Source organism: Natrix helvetica (assembly GCF_964273705.1).
Source record: "Natrix helvetica genome assembly, chromosome: Z".
Classification (NCBI taxonomy): domain Eukaryota; kingdom Metazoa; phylum Chordata; class Lepidosauria; order Squamata; family Natricidae; genus Natrix; species Natrix helvetica.
The window spans coordinates 91387000-91398047 of NC_138554.1; positions in this window are offsets into that span (position 1 = coordinate 91387000).

Here is an 11048-nt window from a genome sequence, read left to right on the forward strand (position 1 = left end):
CTTAGAAGCATGTATAATGAGATCAGTCAGGCACGAATGCTTAGAGTTAGGGAATATAGCAGTGGTGCTATTCAGCCGGTTCGGGCGAACCGGTAGTGGTAGTGGCAGGAGTCTCTGCTGACCTGCCCAGACGTCATCACGTCCTGTTTTGGATGCTGTGCGCATGCATGGAAGCTCCTACTCATGCACGGAGGTGGTCCTGCGAAGGTCCTGCAAATATGCGTGTTCACATTTACGAACCAGTAGCAAAGGTAAGTAGATTTCACCCCTGGAATGTAGAATATAGAAATCAATCTAAATCTATTATAGGTTTGCATGTGATTAGTCACAGTCTAAATCTTTAAATAACCTAATTTTTGTGGATTAAAAAAGTCTAAGATGAGAATTATCCTGCAAAATTCAGAGATATTTAGAAGCTAAGTGAAAACTGAGCTCCAATTTACATAGTTCCCTGGAACATACAAATGTGCTAATTTTTAAAAAGTGCCCCACAGAAAAGTATCCAACATCTTTATTTAGCATTAGAGATATGAAAAAAGTAATCATTTTTTTCTGATTATATGTCTACCCTGTGATCCTAACGTATGATTTGAGGATATTAAACAAAATAAACAGAATATTTAAAATGGATTAAATGGAATAAAGAATATTAATATTTTTAAAGTCAAAACAAACATGCCATGAAATTGATTCTTGGTTACTCTTGTGTAGCACAATTGATATCCCTTGCACTAGTTGCAGGACAGTGCTTTGAAAAAAATAAAACAGACATGACCTCTTTCAACAACTCAGCTACTATCATTGGACTCGCACAAACAGCTTGGCATCTGCCGGCACATCTTTAGCAAGTTGGCAGCCTCAGTGCCTTTGCAGGTTGCAATCAAACCTGCCTTCTACAGAAGCCTCTTTCTGGCTGATTAACTTTAATGTAATTTTAATTAAAAACCACAGTGTCAAAGGGTTTAGCTGCTCGAGAAATAAGCACAGATTGTAGCACAGTGGCAGCAGTCACTTGGAAAATGGAAATGCATCCTGACAATATTGGGAGGGAGCAGATAAAAAAGCTGCAGCACTCTTACCTGACAGGATCTAGGGCACATCATGAGAGCAAGAATTGCAAACAATTGACATCTTCCCATACAAATCTAATACTTTTGGTTTCAAAGGCCTCCTGCTGCCTTTTCATTTTGAGCATCTAAACCTATTGTTAAAAAGAAAAGAAATCTTGCAGCTTCTTCTTATTCTGTAAATCTTTAAAGTAAGTCCATGTACTGTATTAAGTGCATGGTTTCTACTTTGGTTTTTACATTACAATTTAACTCCAGAATCTAATTTGCAGTTTCCTTCATCACCAACGTTATGAAGAAGAAAAAAACAAAATAAAAATGAGATTGCCATCTTTCTCTTTTGAGTCTAAAAATACATTCTGCATGCAAATATTTTAGCTTTATTATTGTCTTGCTATTCTCCCTAAGCCAAACATTACTTTTCATTCTATCCCTGTTCTTTCTCAGAAAAATCTCTTTTTCCCTTTTTAAAGAAAAAGTTGTAATTCTTCCACTCACAAAACCCCTTTTTCCATTTGAACATTATAAAATATTCCTGCATTCTAGGGGTCTATGGGTATATGCAGAAATATACAAATTTATTGTTGTACCTAGTAGCAGGTTAATTCCAGCTGGCTGTCTTTGATTTCAGTCTTAATTTTGAGCTCATTAAAGTGTATAAGTTTCACATTGATTTCCTAGCATTTTTTGTTTGTTCTTTTCTATTTTGAAAGTATTTTACTCACTGCAGAAAGCTTTCCAGCGAACAAGTGGCATTCTGTAAGGAGACAAACTTGGCAACAGTCAATAAGCTCATTACACAATAACAGAATAAGTATTAGATTTGCACACCTTAAAAATAAGACAGTTGTTGGTGTAGCAAGATATTTGCTGCCTTGCTTTTTTAACATTATAGACTACTGGATGAGGCTGGTTATCATTTACAACATGTGTATATATGAAATTGAAAAAGAATGATAGTATTTATAATAAAATGTTAACAAAAAAAATCTAAGCTTCAGAACTATAACAAGTGATACAGTTTGGAGGTACATTAAGTTTAAGCTCTCAACTGTAGAAAAACAAAAGTGGGGGAAGAAATGATTTGATAAGTGCTCCAAATGATTTTATTTATAGCAGACATGCAGCAAGCAAAAGGGTTGGATTTGTTAGAGGAGCTACTTTACATTTCCAAAACTCAGGAGAGTTCCAATCAGTAATTTTTGTTCCTCCATCCTCCTTTTGATGATTTGGGCATTTTGGAACAGATGGTGCCTATACAGGTGGGAAGTTTCCATCTGAACAGAAGGGTCACAAATGTACCTACTGAGAGGATAGACAGAGTGATGGGAAAGAGTTTTGAGTGGTAGGCAAGGGCATGGAAAGCCTATATCAAATCCAGCAGTGAGGAAGAAGCTGGTAAAGTAAGCAGATGGAGAGCCTTAACCATTGCTAACATGCACCATTCATAATCAGTGTAGTCTTGGTGTCAAAAGGCTTAATGAAATAGAATATTAAATTGATATATACAATATTCACAAAAGCTCAAATTTAAATTCTATAGCTAGGAGGCAAACGTAATGTCAGGTCCTCATTGTGTCCTGCCATTCTGTTGGAAGGGGGGAGGCTGGCTGCTGGCATTTTTTGCATGCTTTTGCTGTAACTGCCTGGGAATTAGTGAAGGGGATTGTCTTTAGAAATGGAACAGACTCTCTCCTAGATGGTTCCAGCATGGATTCAAGGCTGTCATGCCTGAAAGTGAATTTTTTTTGCCCAGCACCATAGAGTTCTCAAAACGACCTTGCAGCATCACATTGGTTGCCAGTGGATTGGTCAATGGGGTTGGGGTTGGAGACAAAATTGTTTTGTACTTTGCACGGGTTTTCTCACTTGACTTTATTGCAACCACACTCTCTCACTAAAAGTTCTTTTGATTCAACTCAATGTAGTCAGGAGTCTTGTTTTTCTGAGGGAACAGCTGGGGCAGGTCCTTTCATTAGGCAAAATCTGCAAAGTCGATCAACCCAGAGAGGCATACTGCCCTACCGTGGGACTGTGCACACAATGTCAGCCCAAGGCTCGGATCATCAGATGATCCTACAACAGACACGCAGGACACGGGAGGGGCCGGAGCTCTGTCGGCGGGGGGAGATGGGGCAATAAAGCTCAGATCACAAAAATGAACAAGAAAATATTTTTGACATAAACTGATCGAAATTACCAATTGAATTAATATGCTGACTATATACTACTATGTATTAATGATTTTTGTTTAGATGTTTATTATGAGTATGGAGGGAGGGGGCGCCTACCGCACCTCGCAACTGCCAAAATTTGTATACCTTTTCCACCACCTTTTCCCCTGTAAATTTTTAAAAAACCAATAAAACTTTGTTTAAAAAAAATGTCAGCCCAAGGCAGTGACCAGGAGGAAGATGAGTGGGGGAAGCTTCTTCCTGTGCTGGATCTCACCAAGTGGATGGAGGAGATTGGGAGCCTGGGTGATTCATTGAGACGCAGATGGTCCATTGGAGCTGGAAAGAAGGAAGACTGGGAAGGAAGAACCAGAGGAATGAACATTATCTGGGGTAGCTAAGGCGACAGAGGCAAGAAAGGCAACTGGAGCTGGAAGAGCTTGAGGGCGAGGAGGAAGAATGGAATTATGTGAATTTGGTCACATTGACCTACTGATGAAGCAAGCCATGTGATTCATGATACATGTCTTCTAAACCCTGAAGGCATATAAGCCACATGCCACAGTTGCTACCAGTGAGGCCCAGCAGACCCAAGAGGAGAAAGATGGAGGATGAACATAGGCACTAGACACCATGGCGGGGTTTTTGGTGACTGCTAAAAATTCAAATAAGTTGCCTTCCTCAAGAGCAAGATGAAAGTCAGAAGGCAACTTTTCCACAGCAGAAAATCAGGGAAAAGGACCTCCACACTATCCCAAAGGATATTGGGACTTAAGAGAGGTGTTCAGTGAAAAGGGTTTGGATGAACTCCCTGCTCACCAGCTGACTGTGCCATAGAGAACCTACCTGGGGATAAATTGTCTAAGCTGAAGCTATATTCAGTGACTCCAAGTTAGATGAACTATGGGTGTTAATTGACAAAAATTTGGTCTGTGGGTTCATTTAATCGGCCTGACCATGCATAGCAACCTTTATCTCCATGATGGCAAACCTATGGCACATGTGCCACAGGTGGTATGCAGAGCCATTTCTTAGGGCATATGCGGCATTGCCCCGTCAGTTCCACCTGGCCAGCTGATCTCTATCTTCATTTTTGGCTGTTTTCTGGCCTCTGGAGGCTTTAGGGAAGCCTCCTGAAGCCTCCAGGGGGAGAAAAACGGCCCAATGGGCAACCCAGAAGTCCATTCTCAAACTTCCAGTTTGTGCGTTGGACCATTTTTCATCCTCCAGACGGCAAAAAAATGACCCCACACACAAACCAGAAGTCAGAAAATGGGAAAAATGATGGATTTAAGGAGAGAGAACTTCTCAGAAGCAAGATTGACAACCAAAGATAACCTGATTAAAATAGCAGATGGAGGGCATCGAGATTACTTAAGTGATGCTACAAGCAACAAGCTGCAGAGACAAGTCCACAAAAATTTTATTAAGGAAATAAATAGAAGATGAATTCCACAAATGACAAAAGAAATAAGACTGTATTATTACTGGAAGGATACAGGCTGATATATAAAAGTTGATAATAAAAAATTAGTTAATTTTAGTAATTAGTGATTAGTAATTTAGTAATATCTAGAGTGCTATGTTAAATAAATAATTGATGAGGATAATAAAGTACATACATGTGTTGGTTTGATGAGAGGAAATTTGATATAATTAGCAAATGAATTTTTTGTTAATAAATAATATCTATAACAATAACAATGAAATGACAAGGGATATAGTGAACAATATATATGTTACTGTGAAAGTCCGAAATCTGGTGAATGTCGACATTCACCGGTGAATGAAAGTCCAAAATCTGGTGAATGTCAACATTCACCGGTGAATGTCGACATTCACATAGTCGCTTGGTGTATGTCCTTATCCTCTCGACACCCTTACCCTAATACCCTTACCCTAATACCTCGGCTCCTCGCTTCCTTTTAAGCGTCTTCTATTCGCGGGCTTTTTTTAAAAAAAACCTGCGATCCTGCATGGTTAGAACGAGTAGTTTCCAGGACCGCGAATTGAAAAGCAAAAGTAAAGTGTTACGCTGACTCGTTATATATGTCACCGTGAAAGACCGAAATTGGTATGTGTCGACATTCACTGGTGAATGTCGACATTCACCAATTTCGGTCTTTCACGGTGACATATATATGTATTGGTTTAATAAACGAAATTGGAATATAAATTGTAAACAGCGATTTGGAAAGGAGGATTAGAAACCTTGTTATCAAACATAATTAATTTTTACTTAGAACATGCTATAAAGGGGTAATGTTATTAGATGATATTAGAAATAATCAATGAAATGCTACTAGGCGCTTGTGTTTTTTTAATTTTGGACTATTTTATGTAAAAGGATGTTAAAACAACCACAGTCAAATGAGAAGCGTGGTATGTTGATACTAAGATATATAAAGATTTTTGATTTAAAATACATAATGTGATTTGAATTATAAGCAATGACTGTGGAAGAGGTGCATGAAAGTTATTTGTAACCAATAGACAACACACTTCTACAATATGATTAGTGATTCGTAATTTAGTAATCTTTAGAGCAGTGTTTCTCAAACTTGGCGACTTTAAGTCCTGTGGACTTCAACTCCCAGAATCCCCCAGCCAGCATAGCTGGCTGGGGAATTCTGGGAGTTGAAGTCCAGGACATAAAGTTGCCAAGTTTGAGAAACACTGCTTTAGAGTGATATGTTAAATAAAAGAAAATGGGCAGTTTCTGGCCTCTGCAAGGCCTCCAGGAGGCAGGGGAGGCCATTTCACCCTCCCCAGGCTCCTGGAAAGCCTCTGGAGCCTGGAGAGGGTGAAAAATGGACCTACCGGGCCCACTGGAAGTTGGAAAATGCACCCTCCCAGGTCTCCTAGAAAGCCGTGCATACATGCATGGGGCAGCATGAGGGGTGGGCATATGAGTGCGCACGATAGTGTTTGTGCTCATGCTTTTGGCCCCCCAGGCGAAAAAGGTTCACCATCACTGTCCTATCCTGTTTCATGAAAAGAATGAGTTGCTTCATGTATGCATAGATTATAGACGGCTAAATGATGTTTATACTCCCTTCCCCGATGAAGGACATGCTAGCCCATTTGGCCAAAGGCAAAATATTCACTACACTAGACCTGCAAGAAGCCTACTACTGGGTGAAAATCAGGGAAGAAGATGAATGGAAAACTGCATTTAACTGCCCTTTGGGATGCTTCCAGGTGCTTATACATAATTTTAGGTACTCTACATTATGGTACAGTTGTCAAGAACCCATAGCCAACTTATAAAAGGGTGGAGATAGAAAGGATAAATGTACAATAAAAAGGGCTAAAGCTGGATCCTATGTTAATATTTTGAGCTTAGGAAACTATCACATAGACTAGATCATAAAATTAAGCTATTTAATTTAAAGAGGTCTGTAACCCTTTTTCACCTTTGCTTGGAACATCACGCTGAAATTTGTAGACTTGATTTGAGATCATAAACAGATGTAAACTTAGTACAATATCTAATGGAGAACTAAGCATTTAAAACCCAATGATGAGCACACTCCACTTGTCTAAAGAATTTCTATGACCCCACTATTGCTGATGTGTCTTTACTGGTCTGTCAGAAAGTCATTGGCACAATGAGACACATATAGAAGGATACAAGTAAGTCTTTCACACATATGAAATATTAGAAAATAGAAATATGGCATTTGACAACTAATTTAATTTTTGATGTAATAGGAATCTTGCTCTTAATGCTTCCAGAAGTATGTGTGTACAATATGATCACAAGTTTATAGCTTTCATGTCCTTAGTTATTGAGATACCTTTTATTACAGAATTACAGATTGCTGAGATTCTGCAGGCAAGAAGTGAATATTTAGTTTTGCTTTAAATGAACCTTTCTCTTGGTTTTTATTCACTTGAGAAGATTGCTATTATGTTGCCTGACAGGAATTTCTTTAAAATAATGAGGTGGAGGGAGAAGGCACTGTTCCATTTCTATGATTTTAAAGAATTGAAGAATTGCTCTATGTCTATTATGTGTAAATTTCATAATGGTTATCATGCTTATGAAGCAAGCAAAAGAGTTGCTTGCAATTCATTTTCTTTAAAAAATATTCATGGTCTAGGCTAGTATCAATACTTTAAGTTCAATTGGCAACTTTGTTTTTGACTTGACTTTGACTTTCTAAACATCCTTGGACTGACCCTTTGATTCAACTTCCAGCTGGTCAATGAAGGAGTCAAAAATGGTAGCCAGCTAATACCCTATCTTCACTTTTCCCATTATATTTGCTTCTTAGCAAGAAAACAAAACAAAAAAAAACCCACTAGTTATTAGAAAACTGCAAATAGAAAAGTCAGGAGTAGTAAGGAAATGGTGCCAAGACAGAATTTTACCTTGATTTGGAGGGAGGGGAGGGGGTTACAACTCCCAGAAGCTAAGAGGATGGATAAGATAGGAGTTCTGGCCAATAGAAATTATTTATCGTGAAGCTCCCAAGGAAATGTTGAACAATTTTCTTTGCTATGTTTTCTCTGCAACAACTGTTAAACCAGAAGTCAGCTTGTTCTGTTATAGAACACTGCATACCCTGTGGCATTATGGGGGGGAAAGGGTCTGAGATTGATGCAGCTCTTGTTTATAGATTGTGTAGATTGTGTAGCTGTAGCTGCATGCCAGAGGCTGCACTCCAAAATTGACTGCTGGTAATTTGATGTCATTAAATTTAAACTGAATTAATGAAATACAATTAATAGAATTACTGTCGTGGCTTTTAAAAATAAGTCCCAGTCACATTATAATGTATATAGTCCGATGACAACTTTAATTAGTCCCGAGTCCCTACGGGGAGAGGGGGCGGTCTATAAATTTAATAAAACCTAAACCTAAATTTAATAAAACCTAATTAGAAGCTCTCAAGAACCTCTACAATTTACAGGGCTGCATGTGGCTTTGAGATCATAGATCAGAGAGTCAGTGGAGATGTGGAGACAGTGTGGCTCTGGTCAGTAGAAAACCCACCTCACTGACCTGATTCTCAATCTGATAGTCTGGCAGATTTGAGCAGTTTCTCTTATGAGAAGTTGTTCAAATGCCCAATCAAGAATAGCTCAGGATTCAACCGGAAGTTCTCCAGCTGGACAGATGAGGGGGTGTGAGTTCTGAAGAGTCTCACATGAACTCTGTCTGACAAACCAATGCCAAGATCCTTTTTGGATCAGAACCTCCCGGGGGGTGGGGGGGTGAAGAAGGGGCAGTGTCTCATCAGACCCAGAAGGAATGCAACAGGTCCCTTGTAGGTTGGAGATTTGCCCTCTGAATCTGCGTCGGGGAGGCAGCATGACAACATGGCTGCACAAGAAGCTGACTTCAGGCCAAAGCAACTGAGCAATATCATGCAGGAGACGAGATGAAAGCCTGGTAAGAAGATCTAATTAACCCACAGTCATAAATCAGAATTTGGAAAAGGCAAAGAACCTTAAGATATAAATAATATTGATGGACAGATCAGGATTTTGGCAAAAATAAAGAAAGAAGGGGAAAATGGAGGTTTGAATCACTAGCCCAAAAAGAGCCATTTACTTTAAACAATTTGGACAGAAAGGAGAAAACAGAGAAGTGACAAACGCATTCGAACACAAACTTTAAATTTGGATTTGGATTTGAAAAGATTGTGTTTTGAAAAGAGACTAGGAGGGTGAAATGGAAACCAAAATATACCAAGGAGATTTGCTTTGTTCGAGTTTCTTCTAGCTAACATATCTTAAGCAACTCCAATGAGAGGTGGAATGTAACAAGGGGGAAAAAAATCAAGAAAAAAGCACTATTTTCTCACTCATAATCTAATCTTGCCTGTGCGGCGAATGGAGCAGGAAGTTTTAATTAACCAATTGCCATAAATCAGAATTTGGAAAAGCAGGAGGCAAAGAGAAACATACTGGAGATTTGCTGTATTCGAGTTTCTTCCAATTAATATATTTTGAGCAACTATAACAGATGGGTTCCTACCAGTTCTAACCGGTTCGGTAGAAGAGGTTCGTCAAATCTACTGTACCGGTTAGAAGAGGTTCCACTGGTGGACCCGGAAGTAAGTTCTAGAACGCCTGCCCTAGCCCTATTGGTAGATCGCCCCGCCCATTCAGTCGAAGCTCGCTTGCTCCCCCACCTATCCGCACTAAACTTGCCCAGCCCGCTGCTCACTGATTGGCTGGAGTCCAGACAATCAGTGAGCGGGCTGGAGTCGACCTGCCCACCTCTACCACCCTTTTAAAAGCATGGTGCCAATGGCCAACATTCCTCTTTTGAAAAGAGTCTTATTCTTTTGAAAAGAATCTTTCTCATTCCCGAGCAGCTGTTGCATCGCGCTTGCTGATCGGGTTCTCACTTCGCTTCGCTTTGCCTTCCAGCAGCTTGCTGCTTCCCTCAGGTAAGCAACTAAGCGCGAGGGGGGGCGGCAGCAGCAGTGGGAGGCTAGTGTATGCCAGCCCCGCAGCTTTCATGTGGGAAGGCCTTCAGGCCTTCCCTCGCGAAAGCCGCAGGCTGGTGTAGGCCGCGTGGCCGAAAGGGGTGCGGCGGTGGCAGCGGGAAGCTAGCGTATGCCAGTCCGTCACTTTCATGTGAAGCCTTCCCGCACGAACACCGTGAGCTGGCATACGCCATGTGGCCAAATGGGGCATGGCGATGGTGGTGGGAGACTGCCGTATGCTATCCCATGGCTGAAAGGGGGTGGGAGGCAGCAACGGGAGGCTACCATATGCCAACTCGTGGGTTTGCGAGGGAAGGCCTTCACATGCACCGTTTGGCCAAAAGTCACACGGCGCCGATGGCGAGAAGCTAGCATATGCCAGCCCATGGCTTTCATGTGGGAAGGCCTTCAGGCCTTCCTTTGCGAAAGCTGGGGGCTGGTGTTTGCCATGTGGCCGAAAGGCGGTGGCAGGAGGCTGGCATGGCTGAAAGGGGGTTTCCTGCTACCCCCCCCACGTCTCCCCCCCAGTCCCCAGCCTCGCCTGGCTGGCTAAGCCTGGCTGGCTTAGCCTGCCAGGTGGCGGGCCTAGCTGCCCCAGTTGTCCCTTGTCTCTTCAGTCCAACTTATCTGCTGCCTCATCGCCTGCCTGCTCCCTGCTGCATCCATTGAATTGGAGAGCTGCTGATTCTGCCTGCTGGTAAGTGACCTGGTTTTTTTTTCTATTATGCTTTTAATGTTTTTTAAAAGAATATTTTAGTTATTGTGTATGGAATTTTTTTAAATGGTTTTATTTTAAATTATTTTAAATTATTGGGTGTGGAATACCTTAAAATGGTTTTATTTTAAATTATTGGGTGTGGAATACTTTAAAATGGTTTTATTTTAAATTATTGTTGGTAGAATCTTTTTTTAAATTGTCTTAGACTATTTTTAAAAAAGATTCTATCATCAATAAATTAAAATAAACCATTTAAAAATATTCTATACTCAATACCTTTAAATAAAATGATTTAAAAATGTTCTATCCACAATACATTTAAAAGCATTGTGTATAGAATATTTTAATGGTTTTATTTTAATTTATTATGTATAGAACATTTTAAAATGGTTTTTAAGGATTTTTTTTATTATTTATAGAATATCTTTTTTTAAATTATTTTTAAAATATGTTTATTACAAGAAATGTTATTCCTTTTTGCAAATGTTTTATTTGTGATGCAATACATTGCTTTTAAGTGTGCAGGTTGGTGCATGGTTTATGTGTCTCAAAGTGGCTGCTTTTCTATGGGCAGGCCAGGTTGGTGCAAGGCAGCTTTGCCAGATTTTGTGTGTTTCTGTGTGATACCTGGTTGTTTAGGTAA